This window comes from Aethalodelphis obliquidens, unplaced genomic scaffold (genome assembly GCF_003676395.1).
Source record: "Aethalodelphis obliquidens isolate GAN/ISIS:26980383/991018 unplaced genomic scaffold, ASM367639v1 scaffold4, whole genome shotgun sequence".
NCBI lineage: Eukaryota > Metazoa > Chordata > Mammalia > Artiodactyla > Delphinidae > Aethalodelphis > Aethalodelphis obliquidens.
In genome coordinates this window covers 36984851-37006132 of record NW_020837948.1, presented here as the reverse complement: position 1 = coordinate 37006132, position 21282 = coordinate 36984851, and positions in this window count along the sequence as shown.

Sequence of the window (21282 nt, the reverse complement as noted above, 5' to 3'; positions counted from 1 at the left end):
ATTTTGGATGATCTGTCCATTGGTGTAAGTGAGGTGTTAAAGTCCCCCACTATTACTGTTATTGTCGATTTCCTATTTTATAGCTGTTAGCAGTTGCCTTATGTATTGAGATGCTTCTATGTTGGGTGCATATATATGTACAATTGTTATATCTTCTTCTTGGATTGATCCCTTGATCATTATGCAGTGTCCTTGTCTCTTGTAACATTCTTTATTTTAATGTCTATTTTATCTGATATGAGTATAGCTACTCCAGCTTTCTTTTGATTTGCATTTGCGTGGAATATCTTGTTCCATCCCCTCACTTTCAGTCTGTATGTGCCCCTAGGTCTAAAATGGGTATCTTGTAGACAGCATATACAAGTCTTGTTTTTGTATCCATTCAGCAATCCTGTTTCTTTTGGTTGGAGCATTAATCCATTCATATTTAAGGTAATTATCGATATGTATATTCCTATGACCATTTTCTTAATTGTTTTCGGTTTGTTTTTGTAGGTGCTTTACTACTCTTGTATTTCCCACTTAGAGAAGTTCCTTTAGCGTTTGTTGTAGAGCTGGTTTGGTGGTGCTGAGTTCTCTTAGATTTTGCTTGTCTGTAAAGCTTTTGATTTCTCCATTGAATCTGAATGAGATCTTTGCTGGGTAGAGTAATCTTGGTTGTAGGTTCTTCCCTTTCATCACTTTAAGTATACCATGCCACTGCCTTCTGGCTTGTAGACTTTCTCCTGAGAAATCAGCTGTTAACCTTATGGGAGTTCCCTTGTATGTTATTTGTCATTTTTCCCTTGCTGCTTTCAATAATTTTTCTTTGGCTTTAATTTTTGCCAATTTGATTACTATGTGTCTTGGCGTGTTTCTTCTTGGGTTTATCCTGTATGGGACTCACTGCACTTACTGGACCTGGGTGGCTATTTCCTTTCCCATGTTAGGGAAGTTTTCAACTATAATCTCTTCAAATATTTTCTCGGGTCCTTTCTCTCTCTCTTCTCCTTCTGGGACCCCTGTAATGTGAATGTTGTTGCATTTAATATTGTCCCAGAGGTCTCTTAGGCTGTCTTCATTTCTTTTCATTCTTTTTTCTTTAGTCTGTTCCACAGCAGTGAATTCCACCATTCTGTCTTCCAGGTCACTTTTCCGTTCTTCTGCCTCAGTTATTCTGCTATTGATTTCTTCTAGTGTAGTTTTCATTTCAGTTATTGTATTGTTCATGTCTGTTTGTTTGTTCTTTAATTCTTCTAGTTCTTTGTTAAACATTTCTTGCATCTTCTCGATCTTTGCCTCCATTCTTTTTCAGAGGTCCTGGATCATCTTCATTATTCTGAATTTTTTTTTGGAAGGTTGCCTATCTCCACTTCATTTAGTTGTTTTTCTATGGTTTTATCTTGTTTCTTCATCTGGTATATAGCCCTCTGCCTTTTCATATTGTCTATCTTTCTGTGAATGTGGTTTTTGTTCCACAGACTGCAGGATTGTAGTTCTTCTTCATTATCTAAGTCTTAAACATACTGTCATTGTAGTACTAATAGGCAATTTAGATAGAGATAGAAAATAAGAATAATGTCTAGGGATTAAGAAAGATTTTTAAACAAAAAAATATTTTGGAGATCATAAGAAAGATATCTGTTTAAAGCAACAGCTTACCAGTTAGATTATGTAGAATGATATGAGAAGTGAAGAAGAACATGAAGGATAGAGAGATAGGAATAAATGTACACAAAGCGAATTGAGAAGAAAAAATCCAAATGAGGAGAATCCTGTGAAGATGGGCATCAAAAAAACAAAGTGAGAGGGTGCTTTCAAGAAAGAGTAATGGTAAACAGCACTAAATCCATGAAGGTCTGAGTGAACTAAAGCTAGTTTTAGAAATATTAGACTATTGCTTTCATATCTTGGCTATTGTAGATAATGCTGCAAAGAACATTCATTGGGGTGCATGTATCTTTTGGAATTAGTGTTTTTGTTTTCTTCAGGTAAATACCTTGGTTGTATGATAGATATGTGTTTTATGTTTTGAGGAACTTCCACACTGTTTTTTTTTTTATAGTGGCTGTACCTGTTTACATTCCCATCAATCATGCACGAGGTTTTCCTTTTCTCCACATTCATCCCAACACTTGTTACTTCTTGTCTTTTTGATGATAGCCATTCTAACGAGTGGAGGTGATATCTCATTGTGCTTTTGATTTGTCTTTCTCTGAAAATTAGTGATGTTGAGCATCTTTTCATTTGTTTGTTGGCCCCCTGTATGTCTTTGGACAAATGTCTGTTCAGGTCCTCTGCCCATTTTTTAATCAAGTTGTGTAATTTTTCTTATTAGAAAGTTTCATATTATGACCAATAATGACAATTTGGTGACCATTTTTTATATAGTGAAAAACTAAATGTAAACAGCAAAAGAATTTCATACAAACACATGTACATGTAAAAATAATGTTTGCTCAAAATATGAATTAAAATTAAATTGTGCCACCTAACCTAACAAGAGAAATAGAAAAGATAAATTAAAACTCTAATGTTAAAATAGAAGGGTATTGTAAAAAAAAATGTGATACATTCTCATGGGTGGGTGGGGGGATTAATATACTCAAGAGACAGATACACTCCAAGTTTAGCACAGAATTTTTGTTAATATTTATTATGTGCTGTTGAGATGTGTACTATTATACTTCTTGAAATACAGACTTTAAAAATTTAATGATCTAATAAGAATCTCTGAAAATGTTAATATACTTGTAGAAAAATAAGACGGCAAGAAAACACTGGAAAAAAGCACAATAGGAAATATCTTCTGTCAAACTTAGCACACATAAAAAATTGTTGAAATTGTATGAAAACTAGGTTTTAAAATAAATGTTAATTGACAAATTCTAGAAAAATAAAGCCTCTATAAATATTTGGTGACTAATAAAATGTATATTAGCAATAAAATAGCAAAAATATCAAATATTAAATATTATTATGAAGAAAAAATAAATTTATTTCTCACACCCAACACAGCAATAAGATTTCAGATGAACTATAGTCTTTAAAATTAGAAAGAACAAACAACAATTTAGAGGTTAGAACATGTAGTATCAATAGGACTGTTAATTGATTATCTTTTTCTTGTAGTTAGTTGACAGTCCCCTGGCAACTCCATTTTATTCTCTGTTTTTATGAGTTTGGCTTTTTTTTAGATTCCACATATAGGTTATACATAACTTGTCTTCCTCTGTCTGACTTATCTCACTTACCATAATGTGCTATCCATGTTGGCAAAAGTGGCAGGAGGTCTTCTTTCTCATACTTGAGTAATATACATCACACACACATGTATACACACATGTATATATATATATATATATCACATCTTTTTTAACCATTCATCTATTGAGGGGCACTTATATTGTTTCCACATTTTGGCTATTATGAATAATGCAGAAAACATGGAAGAATGTATCTCTTTGATACTCTGTTTTCATTTCCTTTGGGCATATACCCAGTTGCTGGGTGGAGTTGCTGGATGGAGTTGCTGGATCATATGGTAGATTTATTTTTAATTTTTCAGGGAACCTCCATATCATTTTCCATAGTGACTGAACCAATTTACATTTCCACCAACAGTGCACAAGGCTTCCCTTTTCTCCACACTCTCACCAACAATCTTTTGTCTTTTTGATGATAGCCGTTCTAACAGGGGTGAGGTTTTTATTTGCATTTCCCTGATCATTAGTGATATTGAGCATCTTTTCATGTACCTATTGGCCCTTTGAATATCTTCTTTGAAAAATGTATATTTACTTCCTCTGCCCATTTTTTCATTGGATTGTTTGGGGATTCTTTGTTGTTGAGTTGTATGAGTTCTTTATTTATTTTAGATTTTTACCTCTTATCCAACATATGGTTTGCAAAATTTTCTCCCTTTCTGTAGGTCATCTTTTCATTTTGTTAATTGTTTCTTTTGTTGTGCATAAGTATTTAAATTTAATGTAGTCCCACTTGTCTAATTTTTGTTTTGTTGCCTTTTGGTGTTGTAGCCATTAAATCATTGGCAAGGCCAACATCAGAAAGCTTTTCCTGTATAGTTTCTTTTAGAAATATTAGAGTTTCAGGTCATATATTTAAGTCTTCAATCCATTTTGTGTTGATTTTTGTGAATGGTGTAAAATAGGGGACCAGTTTCATATTTCTGCATGTGGAAAACCAATTTTCCCAGCACCATTTGTTGAAGAGGGCATCATTTCCTCATTGTGTATTGTTACCCTTGTATTGGGTGGACCAAAATGTCATTCGTTTTTTTCTGTAAGATGGTTCTAGTAGCATTTAGTTGTCTTTAACTTCATTTGAAACAATTTTGTTATATTGTACATGATAGCTGTCATATCACCATGCATTTAAAAAAAGACTTATCAAAATTGGTGAATTTTTGTGTAGCTATTTTAACATTGAAGATGGTAGAAAAAAGCAACATTTTTGGCATATTATGTTTTATTATTTCAAGAAAAGTAAACAAGCAAACTGAAACCCACAAAAAGATTTGTGCAGTGTATTGAGAAGGTGCTGTGACTGACTGAATGTGTCAAAAGTGGTTTGTGCTGGAGATGCGTCACTGGATGGTGCTATAAGGTCGGGTAGACCAGTTGAAGTTGATCGTGATCAAATCAAAACAATAATTGAGAAGAATCACCATTATACCACACGGGAAATAGCCAACATATCAAAATATCCAAATCAAGCATTGAAAATCATTTGTACCAGATTGATTATGTGAATCACTTTGATATTTGGGTTCCACATAAGTTAAGTGATAAAAACCTTCTTGACCGTATTTCCACGTGCAAGTCTCTACTGAAATGTAATGAAAACATTCTGTTTTTAAAACAAATTGTGACGAGCAATGAAAAGTGGCTACTGTACAACAATGTGGAATGGAAGAGAGCATCAGTATCAACCACACCAAAGGCTGGTCTTCATCCAAGGAAGGTGATGTTGTGTATATGGTGGGATTGGAAGGGAGTCCTCTATTATGACCTCCTTCCAGGAAACCAACTGGTAATTCTAACAAGTACTGCCCCAATTAGACCAACTGAAAGCAGCACTCGATGAAGTGTCCAGAATTAGTCAACAGAAAATGCATAATCTTCCACCAGGATAACACTAGACTGCATGTTTCTTTGATGACCAGGTAAAAACTGTTACATCTTGGCTGTGAAGTTCTGATTCATCCACCATATTCACCAGACATTGCACCTTTAGATTTCCATTTATTTCCATCTTTTCAAAATTCTCTTAATGGAAAAAATTTGAATTCCCTGGAAGACTGTAAAAGGCACCTGGAACAGTTCTTTGCTCAAAAAGATAAAAAGTTTTGGGAAGATAGAATTAAGAAGTTGCCTGGAAAATGGCAGAAGGTAGTGGAAGAAAAGGGTGAATATGTTGTTCAATAAAGTTCTCGGTGAAAATGAAAAATTTGTGTTTTATTTTTACTTTAAAAATGGAAGGCACTTTTTGGCCCACCCAGTAGAAGAGTCGTTGACCATACGTGATCTCCATTTTGTTCTGTAGCTCTCTCTGCATGATTTTATGCCAATACTGTACTGTTTTGATTACTGTAGCTTAGTAGTATATTTTGAAATCAGAAAATATGATATATGCAGCTTTGTAGTTACATATGAATTGTAGAATTATCTTTTCTATTTTTGTAAAAAATGCTATTGAGATTTTGGTAGGGATTGCATTGAATCTGTAGACTGCTTTGAATAGTATTAACACTTTAACAATATTAACTCTTCCAATCCATAAACACAGGATGTCTTTCCATTGTTTGTGTCTTGTTTAGTTTCTTTTATGAATGTTTTGTAGTTTTCAGTATACAAGTCTTTTGTTTCCCTTTAAGTTTATTCCTAAGCATTATATTGTTTTTGGTGCTATGTAAATGGAACTGTCTTCCTAATTTCCTTTTCAGATAGCTCATTGTTAGTGTATAGAAACACAAACATTTTTTGTATGTTGATTTTGTATCCTACAACTGTACTGAATTTGTTTACTAGTTCTAAAAGTTTTTTGATGGAGTCTTTAGGGTTTCTGTATATAAGACTATGTCATCTACAAACAGGAACAATTTTACTTCTTTCTTTCTGATTTGGTTGCCTTTATTTGTTTTCCTTGCCTAATTGCTCCAGCTAAGATTTCTAGTACTGTGTTGAATAGAAATGGTGCAATTGGGCATCCTTACCTTGTTCCTGACCTTAGAGGGAAAGTTTTCAACTTTTCATGATTGAGTATAATGTTCACTATGGGTTTGTCATATGTGGTATTTATTACCATGAGGTATATTCCATTTAAGATGGATTTTGGAGATCCAAGAGAATATGTCAAATAGGCAATTGGATACAGGTAAAAATTAAACATTAGGGTTACAAATTTTGGAGGTGTCAGAATATATGTAAAGTAATGGGGCTGGATAAGATCACCTACAAAAGAGAAGAGAGAAGAGAAGTAAAGAGGTTCATTTCTAACAATGATAAACTGAGTAATTTAAACCATAACTTCTGTTGAGATTTTAAAAGATGGACAGAATATCTGTAAAAATCTTCTTGAAATCAGGGGATAGCTAAGAAGTCAATGAAGAATATTGGGTGTGTGATTAGAAGTAATGAAAATGCAAACTAAAAGAAAATTCAAACACAAATTGTGAAATACAATTAAAGCAATACTTAGAAAATTTATAGCATTAAAATGCCTACATTAGAAAAGAAGGAATGTCTAAAATCAATTACCTCAACTTGCAAATTAAAAAACTAGAAAAAGAAATCAAATTAAACCTAAAGTAAGTAAATAATGAAAATCAAAGTGGAAATCTGTAAAATAGGAAAATGAAAAAATGAGATACTCAAATGAACCCAAAAGCTAACTCTTTGAGAATAACAATAAAATCAATCAATCTGCATCATCTGATCAGGATAGCAATATCTGGAATGAGACAAGTGACATCATTGCTAATTCTAGAGATATTGAAGGGATAATAAAGGAATACACTAAGCAACATTATGCCAACAATTTTGACAACTTAAATGAAAAGGACAGGTTCTTTGAATGACACAAAATTTCAAAACCCATTCATGAAGAAATAGATAGCCTTAATGGCCTCATAATGGATAACACAATTTAATTTGTAGTTAAAAACTTTCCCACAATAAAAAATTCCAGAGTCAGATTGTTTCACTGGAAAAGTCTACCTAACATTTAAGGAAATTGAAATATGGTTTTTCATTCAAAGTGTTACAGAAAACTTGAAGGCAAAGAAACACTTCTCCATTCTACTATGAGGACAACATTACCCTAACACCAAACTCAACAATAATATTAAGAGAAAACTATAGGCCAATATTCCTTATAAACATAGATTTAAACATTTGAAACAAAAATATTAACAAACTAAATCTAACCATTATAAGAAGGATAAGGTGTAATGACTCAGTGAAGCTTGTCTCTGTAATGCAGAGTTTAACATATGGAAATCAAAGTAATTCACTGTAATTCAAAGTAATTCATTAACAAAGTGAAAATGAGAAATCATATGATCACTTCAATAAATTCAGTAAAAGTATTTGTCAATCTAATATCAATGCCTAATAACAAATCTCAGCCAACTAGGTATAGATGGACACTTCCTCAATTTGATAAAGGACATCTAGGGAAAAAAATCTATAGCTAACATCTTGCTTAATGATGAAAGGCTCAATTTCCCCCAAGTGTATTAAAAATATGAGGAAAATCATTCCCACCGTTTCTATTCAATATTGTACTGGAGAGTCCAGCTACCAGAGACTTGTTTGAGGAAAAAAAAAAGGTATTTGGAAAATTAGAAGTAAAACAACTGTTTTAATTCACAAAAGATGTGATGATTTATGTGCAAAATCCAGTGGAGTCTACAAAAACTACTACTCAAACTAATATGTGAGTTTTGCAGCACTGAAGGATACAAGATCAATGTAGAAACATCAAATATATTTATATATACTTGTAATTAACAACTGGAAATTTAAATTTAAAAAGTAATACCACTTACAATAGCATCAAAACATATGAAATACTTACAGATAATCTGACAAAAGATGTTATAGTAGACAGAATACTGGTCCTCCAAAAACGTCCACATCCCAGTGCCTAAAATGTGTGCATATGTTATGTTACATGATAAGCAGAGATTAAAGTTGTAGATGAAGTTAAGGCTGCTAATTAATTGACTTTAAGATCTGGACATAATCCTGAATTATCCTGGTGAGCCCAATATATTCCAAAAACTCCTTTAAATGTGAAACAGGGAGGCAAAAAAATCAGAGTTGAAGGCACTCTCCTGTTGGCTTTGAAGATGGAACAAGGTACCACAAGCCAAAAAATGCAGGCAGCTTACAGAAGCTAGAATAGGTGAGGAAATGGATTCTTCCCTTGAGTCTCCAGAAGAAAAGCAATACCTACCACCTTGGTTTTAACCCAGTAGAACCTTTTTGGACTTCTGACCTTAGGAACAGCAAATTAATAAAAGTGTGTCATTTAAAGTGACTAAGTTTTTTAGTAATTTGTTACAGCAGCAATAGGAAACGCAAATAGTTGTGAGTGGCCTGCACACTGCAAGTACAAACATTGTTGAGAGAATTTCAAGATCTAAATAAATGGAGAGATAGAACTTTTTTCATGGCTCAGAAGATTAAAAAAAAAAACCCACAATAATTAGATACTACTACACACCTATTAGATTGGCAAAAATTCAAAATGCTGACAATACCAAGATGTGGAACATCAGAAACTCTCATTCATAGCTGGTGGGAATGCAAAATCAAGCAGCCACTTTTGAAATCATTTTAGGTTTCTCACAAAACTAAACATAGTGTTACCATGTACGAACTTGGAGAAGGTGTTTGTATCCAAAATACACAAAGATTTCTGACAACTTATTAGAAAACAACCCCTCAAAAAATGGACAACAGGTTAAAACAGATAGTCACCAAAGAAGATAAACAGATTGTAAATTAGCCTTTGAAAATATGCTTAAATCATTAGGGAAATGAAAGTTAAAATTATAATTAATGAAATACCACCACTTATCTAATAGAATGGCTATATTGAAAAGGACTGACCATACTAATGTTGACAAGTATGAAGAGGATTTGGAACTCTTATATGTTCTGTGAAGGATGATGATTGAATAATTCTCAAATTATTTTATAAATTTTTACATAAAAATATCCAGTATACAATTTTAGACAAACTCCTGAGGACTCAAGATAAAGTAACAGAAAAGCAAGTTAAACTATAGAAAATACAAAGATATGTACAGAAAAATTATATAAGAAAGGTATAAGACATAGATTCTAAAATAGCTATGCTTCATATGTTCATATGCACATAAAGGCAATATTGCAAATTTCAACAGAGATATGAGTACTATGCATAACTAAATGGAAATTTCATGACTGAAAACTACAAATAGTGAAAACTAAGAACACAAGTAATGAATTTAATAGCAGATCTGACCCAGCTGAAGAGAAAAGTATTGAACTGAGAGACAGTTCAGAAGATGAGTCACAAATGAAGCACTGAGAGTTCAATATTGTGAAGTACATAGGATATAATAACAGACATAAATTTAGAGTAAAAAATGTCTAAGACATATGCAATTAGACTCCCAGAGGAAGAGAAACAAGGGATGGGCAGAAGAAATATTTGAAGATATAGTGGCTGAGATATGATCATAATCAAATAAAAATAATAAAGTACAGTTTAGAGAGGAATAGTTTAAAGAGGGCTATTCAAGTTGGATAAATTCAAAGAAAATCACACCTAGTACATGACATTAAAATTATTGAAAGCCAAATACAAGGAGGTCATCTTTAAAGTAAGAAGAAAAAAGAACACAGTGTACCTTCAAAAGAGTAGCTGTTATTGGAAGGTGACTTTTCAATAGTCAGATAAAAATTAAAGCCAGAAGATAGTGGAAGGATATCTTCATTTATCAAAAGAAAAAAACTGACAAGCTAAAATTGTATATCCAGTTCAAAAGTAAATCTTAAATAAATCTATTCTTCAGGAAAAATAAAACAGTTAATCAGGCCAAAGGAAAATGATTCCAGATAGAAGATTTAAAATGCACAAAGGAGGGGCTTACCTGGTGGCGCAGTGGTTGAGAGTCCACCAGCTGATGCAGGGGACACAGGTTTGTGCCCCGGTCCGGGAAGATCCCATATGCCACGGAGTGGCTGGGCCCGTGAGCCATGGCTGCTGAGCCTGCGTGTCCAGAGCCTGTGCTCTGCAACGGAAGAGGCCACAACAGTGAGAGGCGCACGTACCGCAAAAAAAAAAAAAAGAAAGAAAAACATGCACAAAGGAATGAAAAGGAAAAAAAGGTAACTACATGGGTATATAAAGATAAATATATATATTTTAATATTAATAATAATATCTGGTTAGGTTTAGTATATAAAGAAAATTAAAATATTTTAAAATATTTGTATACACTGTAAATTAAGTGAAATAGATCTAATGTCCCTACATTGTACTGAGTGAGATAAAAATGTTAATTTGTATTTGAAACTGATAAGTCAAATATTATAGTTTTAGTAGAAAAACTTCTAAAATAATAGGAAAAAACCTGTTTAACCTTAACAACACTTGAAGGAATGAGTAGAATAACAAATAATCTAAAAGAATGCAAAATACCTAATATAGGAGCACATAAATATAAAAAGCAAATATTTATAGGTATAAAAGGAGAAATTGACAGTAATATAAATATACAGTAATAGTAGGGGACTTAAAAACCTCACTTACATCAATGGGTAGATCATCCGGACAGGAAATCAATTTAAAAAAAACAAACAGAAAAAAACAACCGACCAAACAAAAAAAGCCTTAAATGACACATTAGACCAGATAGACTTAATAGATATCTACAGGACATTCCATCCCAAACCAGCAGAATATACATTCTTTTCAATTGCATTTGGAATGTTCCCTAGGATAGATCACATGCTAGGCCACAAAACAAGTCTCAGCAATTTTTAAGGGAATAGATATTTCATCATGTGTCTTTTCCAACCGCAATGGTATGAAACTAGAAATCATTTACAGGAAGAAAAATGGAAAAACACAAACATGTGGAGACTAAACAATTTGCTACTATAAAAACAATGAGCCAATAAAGAAATAAAAGAGGAAATCAGAAAATTCCTTGAGACAAATAAAAATAAAAACACAACTCTCCAAAATCTATGGGACACAGCAAAAGCTGTTCTAAGATGGAAGGTTATAGCAATATAGACCTACCTAAAGAAAGAAGAAAAATCTCAAATAAACAACCTAATTTTCCATCTAAAGGAATTAGAAAAAGAAGAACAAAGTTTAAACTCAGCAGAAGGAAGAAAGTAATAAAGATCTGAATGTAAATAAATAACAGAGATCCCCCCCAAAAACAGAAAAGATCAATGAAATCAAAAACTGGTGTTTTTTTTAAAGATAAACAAAATTGAAGATTCTTTAGCCGGACTTATTAAGAAAAAAAGAGATTCCAGGTAAACAAAATTAGAAATGTAACAGAATAAGTTACAATCAATATTATAGAAATATGAACAATCATAAGAAAATAATATAAAAAATTATATGCCAACATATTGGACAACCTAGAAATGTATAAATACCTAGAACCATATAATTTTCTGAGACTGAATTAGGAAGAAATATAAAATCTGAACAGACCAGTTACTAGTATTTAAATTGAATCAGCAATCAAAAAACTCCCAAGAAACAAAATTCCAGGATTGAAGGGCTTCACAGGGGAATTCTACCAAAGAAAGAAGAGTTAACACTTATTCTTCTTAAGCTATTCCTAAAAAATTGAAGAAAAGGGAACACTTCCAAACTCATTCTATGAGACCAAAATTACCCTGATACTGAAACTAGACCAAGACTCTACAATAAAAAAGAAAATTACAGGTCCATATCTCTGATGAGTATAGATTTTTAAAATCCTCAATAAAATATTAGCAAGCTGAATGCAACAGTACATAAAAAGGAATGTATATTGTGATCAAGTGGAATTTATTCCAGGCATGCAAGGATGGTTCAGTATCCACAAATCAATCAATATGATACACCACATTAACACAACAAAAGATACAAATCACATTATCACCTCAATAGATGCAGAAAAAGCATTTGACAAAATTCACCATTCATTCATGACAAAAACTTGTGAGAAATTTGGCATAGAGGGACCACACCTCAACATAATAAAGATCATCTATGACAAGCCCACAGCTAACATCACACTTAATGGTAAATAGTTGAAAGCTATTCCTCTGAGATCAGGAGGAAGACACTTCTATCTAACATAATATTGGAAGTCCTACCCATGCAGTCAGACAAGAAAAAGAAATAAAAGGCATTGAAATAAGAAGGGAAGAAGTAAAACTGCCTCTACATGCAGATGACATGATACTGTATATAGAAAACCCAAAGACTCCATCAAGAAAACTATTAGAACTAATAAATGAATTCAATGAAATTGCAGGATACAATATTAATTTATAGCCATCTGTTGCATTTCTTTAATAAGAAGTATCAGAAAGAGAAAACAAAACAAACATACAGAAAACAATCCTGTTTAAAATCTCATCAAAAAAAAAAAAAATACATAGGAATAAATTTAACCAAGGAGTTGAAAGACCTATACTCAGCAAACTATAAAACATTGATGAAGGATGTTCAAGATGATATAAAGAAATTGAAAGTTATCCTGTTTGCATGGATTGGAAGAATTCTATTGTTAAAATGTCCATATAGTACCCAAAGCAATCTACAGATTTAATGCAATTCTTATCAAAATACCCATAGCATTTTTCACAGAGCTAGAACAAATAATCTTAAAATTTGTATGGAACCACAAAAGACCCAGAATAGCCAAAGCAATTTTGAGAAAAAAGAACAAAGTTAGAGATATCACAGTCCCTGACTTCAGACTATACTACAAAGCTACATTAATAAAAACACTATGCTACTGGCATAAAAACAGACATATAGATAACTGGAACAGAATAGAGATCCTAGAAATAAGCACATGTACGTATGCTAATGTACATGTTAATCCATGACAAAGAAGGCAAAAATATACAATGGGGAAAAGACAGTTTTTTCAATAAGTGATGCTGGGGAACTGGACAGCTACATGTAAAAGAATAATATTAGAACATTTTTTCATACCATATACAAATAAACTCAAAAGGGATTAAACACCTTAAGGTAAGGCCTGAAACCATAAAATTACTAGAAGAAAACATAGGCAGGATGGTCTTTAATAAAGTTTTTAACAACATTTTTCTGAATATATCTCCTGAGGCAAGGGGAAACAGAGGCAAAAATAAACAAATGAGACCTTATCAAACTTAAGTTTAAAAGCTTTTGCACAGCAAAGGAAACCATCAACAAAATCAAAAAAGGAATCTACTGAATGGGAGAAGATACGCAAATGATATGTCTGATAAGGGGTTAATAACCAAAAAATAAAAGGAACTCATAAAACTCTATCAGAAAAACAAATAACCTGATTAAAAAATGGGTAGAGGAGCTGAATAGGCACTTTTCCAAAGAAGACATACAAATGGCACATGAAAAGATGCTCAACATCACTAATCATCAGGGAAATGCAAATCAAAACCACAATGAGATAGCACCTTATATTTGTCAGAATGGTTACCACTATTAAGACAACAAATAAGGACTTCCCTAGGGGTGCAGTTGTTAAGAATCCACCTGCCAATGCAGGGGACATGGGTTCAAGCCCTGGTCCAGGAAGATCCCTTATGCTGTGGAGCAACTAAGCCTGTGTGCCACAACTACTGAAGCCCACGTGCCTAGAGCCCGTGCTCCGCAACAAGAGAAGCCACCTCAATGAGAAGCCCTCACACTGCAATGAAGAGTACACCCCACTCACTGCAACTAGAGAAAGCCCGTGCACGGCAACAAAGACCCAATGCAGCCAAAAATAAATAAATAAATTTATGAAAATAAAAAAGACAACAAATAACAAGCGTTGAGGGAGATGTGGAGAGAAGGGAACCCTCCTACACTGTTAGTGGGAGTGTAAATTGCTACAGCCACTATGGAAAGCAGTATGGATGGTCCTCAAAAACTTAAAAATAGAACTACCATACAGTCCAGCAATTCTCCTGGGTATATATCCAAAGAAAATGAAATCACTAATTTAGAAAGATATATACACCCCAGTGTTAATAGCAGCATTGTTTATAATAGCTAAGATGTGGCAGTGTCCATCAACAGATGAATAAAGAAGATGTGGGATATATATACAATGGAATATTACTCAGCCTTAAAAAAGAATGAAAATTTGCATTTTGGGACAACATGGACGGACCTGGATTGTACTATGCTTAGTGAAATAAGTAAAAGAAAGACAAATGGTGTTTTCAGTTATATGTGGGATCTAAAAAAAGAAAAAATAAGACAAACAAATGAATGCAATAAAACAGAAAGACTCAGATATACAGAGAACAAACTAGTGGTTACCAGAGGAGAGGTGTGGGGAGATGGTCAAGATAGAGGAAGGGGATTAAGAGGTACATACTACTAATTTATGAGAATGTAATGTAAAACACAGGGAGTATAGCCAATATTTTATAACTTTATGTGGAGCATGATCTATTAAAATATCAAGTCACTATGCTGTACTCCTTAAACTAATATAATATTGTAAGTCAACTCTACTTCAATAAAAAATAAAAGAATGAAATAAAGGATTAAGAAATATAGAATAAAAAATATAGCATAAATGAGAGAAATAAGATGAAAGTTTAAATGTGAATATTAAAAAAATTTTGAATGTAAAAATATCTTTTCCAAATAAAAGCAAAAATATCACACTGGGTAAAAACAAAAACGCAGCATAATACAACCATAGATATCTCTGGTATACACATCTATAATATAACACAGAAAGTTTGGAGGAAAAAACAATGAAAGATATGCCATGCAAACCCTACCCCAAATAATGTTGTTATAAATATTAATATCAAAGTAGATGTGGAGAAAAAAGGACCAAGAGATGATACTTCAAGATTCAATTTCTAAAGAATATTATATCTTCAGCTCCTAGTATAAATTTGTATGTACTTACTACAGTTTCAAAATATATAAAATAAATATTAACATAACTAAAAATAGATATAAACAAGATAGCAATCATTGTTAAATATTTATTATACCTCTCATTTCAGCTGTTAGAATAAAATGACAAAAATTAGTAAGAATACAACCTGATAAATACCCTTGATCTAATTGATATATGTGGTACACAACACATTGTAATTGCAGAACACACTTTCATTTTGAATTAGTTTACAGAATTGACCATGTGTTAGGCATAAAGAAGTTTCAACAAATTTCAGAGGCTTGAAATCATATAAAACATATTCCCTCTCCATACAGCAATTAACTAGTAATCAGTAAAGCATAACTACAAAATCACTAAATGTTCAGAAGTTAAGGAATATACTTTTTAAAAATAAAAGCATAAATTAAAGAATTTCACTGTACACTAAAATATATAAATTAAGCTGACTACAACAAAGAACAGAATGGATACAGCTAAATTTATGAATCTAGAAGAATTTATGAATTTAAATGCATACATTAGGAAAGAATACAAGCTGAAAACCAGTGTTTTAAACTTACTTCTTAAGAATTCAGTAAAAGAGCACAAATCAGCTTGAAAGAGTGAAAGAAGTATTAAAGATAAAAAGAAAATTTTCATAGAAAACCAAAAAACCATAGAAAAATATCAGCAAAGCCAAAAGTTGTTTCTTTGGAAAGACTGATAAAATTGATACACCCTGGAATGTGAACGAAAAGGGGAATGGAAAGGTAAAACAACAGTATGGATCCTTAAACAACCAAACAAAAAGGGGTATTATAAACACAACTTTAATCCAATAAATTTGCAAATTTAGCTGACATGCATTTTGGGGGCAAGAAAATTCAGTCTTTGTAAATTTTCAGAGAATCATGAAAAAAGTAAACACGTAGTGTGTGTGTGTGTATGTGTGTGTGTGTGTGTGTGTGTGTGGTGTGTATGTGTGCGTTTCAATAAGGCCAGCAGGTATAATCTAGACAAGGACATTACATGAAAGGAAAAATATAAACTAATCTTATTCATGTTTCATTTTGCAAATTGAAAGAAAGTGTAAAACTTTTAAAGAAAGAAAATATCTTGTTAATCAATGGGAAAACTCAATATTGTAAAAATATCCATTCACCCCCAAATGATCTATAGATTCAATGCAATGTTATTCCAAATGCTAAAGTAATTTATAGAAATTTACAAACTAAATCTATAATTTATATTAGGATACATTAGAATGCATAGGACCAAAATTAACCAGCATAATCTTGAAGAGTCTGAGAGGACATGCTCCACTATATATCAAAACTTACTGTAAAATTACAGCAATAAAAACAGTGCTGTATTTCTGTAAGCATAGTCAAATAGACCAGTGGAGGTGAGCTCTATGATTTGTGTAACTCAACTTTGACAATTCTACCTTGCCTTTCACTCCCATAAATGTTTAAGGCTATGGCATATTTTTTAAGAATGGAAGCGGAGGAAAAGTACCAGGATTATTTGATGTAGGGGTGGCTCTCTCTATATCCTTGGTATTAATTGGCAAAAGCCTTGCAGCAGAATAAGGGTATGAATCTTACCAATGCAATTTAAAGAAAATAGATTTAGACCAGAAGGAATTACCTAAGTAGGAGAGAGAGAGAACGTGAAGCAGAAGAATAATTAACAAAAATACAGTTCTCTGGCTGTTAATATCAGCTTTGGTGAAAACAAGACCTTTAAAGGAGAAAATGAGAATATTGGTAGAGAATGAATTAAGATCAGATTTTCTGGTTGCTGAAAGCCCTTCCCATGCTTCAGTGGCCACTTTAGCCTCCATACTTACTGGAAAAGTAAATCACTGATAACTGTTGATTTCCTGCAGACCATGGAATCCAGAGGGTAGGCCATTTTGTGAAGAAATCACAGTGGAAGACTGACTAATTTTTGCCAGCAGAATAAACACTGGGAGGGGGGTGGAGGGGTGTCTTATCACTTATACTAGATAATGCTGATTTAAAGGGATTATCTGGGTTCTCAACTAATTCCAAGAGGCTGCAAGCTTCTGTGAGCAGGCCAATGTGGGTAGTATGAAAACTAATCTGTCCCAGTGGGTAAAGATAAAGGAGTTTTCCACACTTACCCTAAGAGGAGAAACTGCCCTGTTCCATCTCTATGTATCAGGTAGAATCCACCTTCTGAAGTAGAAGTATCACAGATGCTGTCAACCCTAAACTGGCATATGATGGTAGGGAGACACATTTAAATAAGTGTTGTTGACACAGACCATAATAGATGCTGTGATACAGCCAGCTCCCTCTTCCCCACCAATCTTGGGATTTTTTTTTTGTATAACCTTGCTAATAAGTGCCAAGAAAATACTCAAGAGGCAGTGACTCATTTGCTAGTTTAGTTACTCTGCCTGAAAAAAAGCAGGGGGGAGGTGATGGGAGTGATTACTATTTACCTGGTGGAGATTTTAGCTAGCTATTGAAAAATAAAAAGGGAAAACCAACTAATAGAAAACACATTACCAAATTTTAGGATTTAAGAGAGATTTCTTCCAACTCTAGCTGTCTTAGTTCTGGTGTCTACAACAAATTACCAAACACTGGGTGGCTTAGACAACAAACATTTATTTCTTACAGTTCTGGAGGCTAGAAAGTCTAAGATCGAGGTTCCTGGTAAGGGCTTTCTTCCTGGTTTGCAGATGGCTGTCTTCTTGTATCCTCACATGGTGGAGAGAGAGAGAGGAAGCAATGTCTTCTGTCTTTCCTTGTAAGGGCACCAATCCCATTGTGGAGCTCCACCCTCATGACCTCCAAAGCCCCTATCTCCAAATACAATAATATTGAGGATTATAAATTTTGGGAGGACACACATATTCAGTCTATAATATGGCCCCCCAAATGACACTCAGACTTCTTAAAGTGACCTATCAAATTCACTCTATATAGCCAAACTTATATGAATTTAAATCCTATTTTAAGTGTTGTGATAAGGAACAGAAAATACTTGAACATGGTGCTAAATATACTCTCTCAGATAAAGAAATGGAATGTAGAAATGATTGCCAGAAGGGTTATAATCTGTTCACCCAACCCCCAGCAGGGGGTCCAAGGCATAGGCAAGATGGTCTGGGGGTAGTGTGAGAAATTTGGGGGGATAACTAGTGTGCAGTGGTCCCACAGCAGAGTTGGGGAGCACTTTTACAGGTCCAGATATGAAATCTAGAGGACACATAGACAGTGGAGGGTATAGAGATTATAACTAAGCTACAAATTGCAAACTGTGACTGGAGAATATGCTCCAAGGTTCTGTTGGCCTTGTTTGAATGTGAAATTGGAATTGATATTACATGTGGAAGGGATTCTATGTAGTTTTAACTGGACATGCTGAATGGGAACCTTTGTATTTCCTGAGCACTTTCTGTAGGAAATTTAAGCAATATAGAATTCCAAAAGTATGAGGCCACTCTTCTCATTAAGGAAATGATTAAAGTGGGAGCATTAAATTTCACTCACTCTTGGAGTATGCCAATAGGCATTTGGGGTTAAAATAAGGTTTTACTTAAACCATAGCCAATGTAATAAAGACTGTACAAGAAGGGTAACTGGCTAAAGGCGATTGGTGTGCCACAGTAGACTTGGCTAACGCCTTCCTTTTCATACCTATCTGAAATTCAGTATGACACCGTTTGCATTTTTGTGAAATGATTTGCAGTATATGTTCATGGTTTTTCCACAGGGATCTTTCAGTTCACTGGCACACAGCATAATTTCGTGTGGTGGCACTGAACTTGATAACCAATAGGAGTAAGCTGGTTCCTTGCAGCTTGCAGTGATATCATCCTTGCAGTGATATCATGGTAATTGCCCCCTTGGAGGAAGGAATGTGGGAGAATTTAAGTCTTCCATATTGACAAGTAGTGGCTGGCTGATAAACACAGGTGAACTGTACAGCTGGTCCACCGTGTTAAGTTCTGAGGAATTGTACTGCTTGGAGAAACCAGAGATACCCTTCAAACAGTGAGAAATAAATGTCTTTATTGACTCTGCTACCAAACAGGAGGCCAAAAGACAGGTGGATCTTTTGGGGTTTTGTGAAAACACATTTCCTACTTAAGGATTCTGTTAGTCCCAATTCACAAAGACACCAGAAAGAAACTGTATTTGAATGGAGCCCTGAGCGAAACCAAGCACTAAAAGTGCCACTTGAACCTTCTGACCCAGTTGCCAGCTGGTTTAGTAGTGTCTGTAAGTAGATGTGCTCACTGAAGCCTTGGCAGAAACTGGATGTTGTACTCAGCAAGATCACTGGGGATTTGAACTCAAAAACTGTAGATCATCTCCAAAGATGCAGAGGATCTCTTCAGACCTTTGGAAAGATAATGTGCCAGCTTGTTACTGAGGGCATTGGTGGAAAGCTACCCTAAAAATTAGTGATAACAGATAACCCTGGGACCAGAAATGCCTTTCATGTCTTGGGTTATGTCAAAGGAGGAAAGAGAAGGTGCAGGTCACAGAAGTGACTAATAAATGGAAATATTATGTTCAATAGCATGTGATAAGAAGAAATTCAGGAGATGTAGCCAAATATATGAGCAGCTTACTTCACTGGCTCCAAGGTCAATGACAGAGCTCTCTGTGGATCTCCCTAGCTCTCCACCTCCCTATTAGCTGCTGCTCTACGTGCAGATGCCAAAAAATAGTTTGCTTGATTCACTGATGGCAGTTCTTAAATCTAGAGTTGGATCACAATTGGAAAGTGACCACAATACATCCCACAGATGGTAAAGTTCTGGTGAAAAAAGAAAGGGTAAATCTGTAAAACAGGTAGAACTAAAAATTGTTTATTTAGGAATAAACAGGAGGAAGAAGTAGATTTGAACCTGAGTACAGTATTTGAATGTTTACATATTCTCGTGCCAGAGTCGATGGCATTTCCAGGTGGTTCTAGATAACTGAACAAGAATCACAGCCCTGTTCTCCAAATGGAATAAATAGCTTCTGTGAGGCTTTAGAAGAGTCAGAGTTAAGGTAGGTTGAGCAGATGCTCACCAAAAAGACAGGGATAGGAATACTAGGACAGATGCCTTCAACTATAAAACTAGCTCCTTGGGTTCATGAAATAAGTTGGCATGAGGGAGCAGGGCCATGCACAGTTGGACCAAGAAGAATATATTTCCTTCTTATCTGAGCCAATAATGTGGGAAGGATCTCTACTCACTACCAACTGGCCAAAAATTTTACTCGAAGGTGGACTTATACAAAATCACTGAGTTGGTATTGGACTCCCATAGGAAAGTTACAAATGGGTATTGACTGGAAGTGATACTGTATTATTCTAGGACTGGCTTATTCTGAAAAAGAAGCAATTGCAGAGAACACAAAGAAAGCTTAGAATGAAGAAGTAATTGATCATTGTTGTCCACATGTCTTCATTGCCACTAATGTTTAAACATGATAGGAAATGTAATGTTACATATACATATCATGTACCATCTAACCCTCAGAGCTGTATTCTTATTGGAAATTAGAATCAGTAATTAAAATACCTGATACATAAGTGTCAGACAGAAATTTTGATGCTGCTAAGGCTAGGGAGCAATTTAATCTTTCAAATATCATTGAGGAGTTTTGGATTTGCACACCACTTTAAAAATCTACTTCTGATTTTTAACTCTTTTTAGTATAGACATATTCTCTTAGCAGCTGTTTTGTTCCAATAGAAGTGCATGTGTGCATGAACAATCTGACATATTCGTGAAGGTTCATCATAGCATTGTTCATAATAGTTCAAAAATGGAAACAATGAAGATTTCCACTGACAGTAAAATGGATAAATTATGTGTATATATAGTTGAATTCAATAAATAAATGTATAAAACAATGAAAAATGACTTAACTGCAACTCTGTGGGGCAAAATGGATAAGTCTCACAAATATAATACTGAGTTGAGGAAGCCTGGAACAAAATAACACATATCGTATGCTCTCCTTGTAAATCAAACTCAGAAAGAGACAAAGTAAATTTTTGTTGCTATAATTCAGGATAGGGTTTAACACTGGATGAACTCAAGGGGTATAGCTGGAAGAGTGTATGAAGGGACACCTAGATGTTAGACAGCTGGT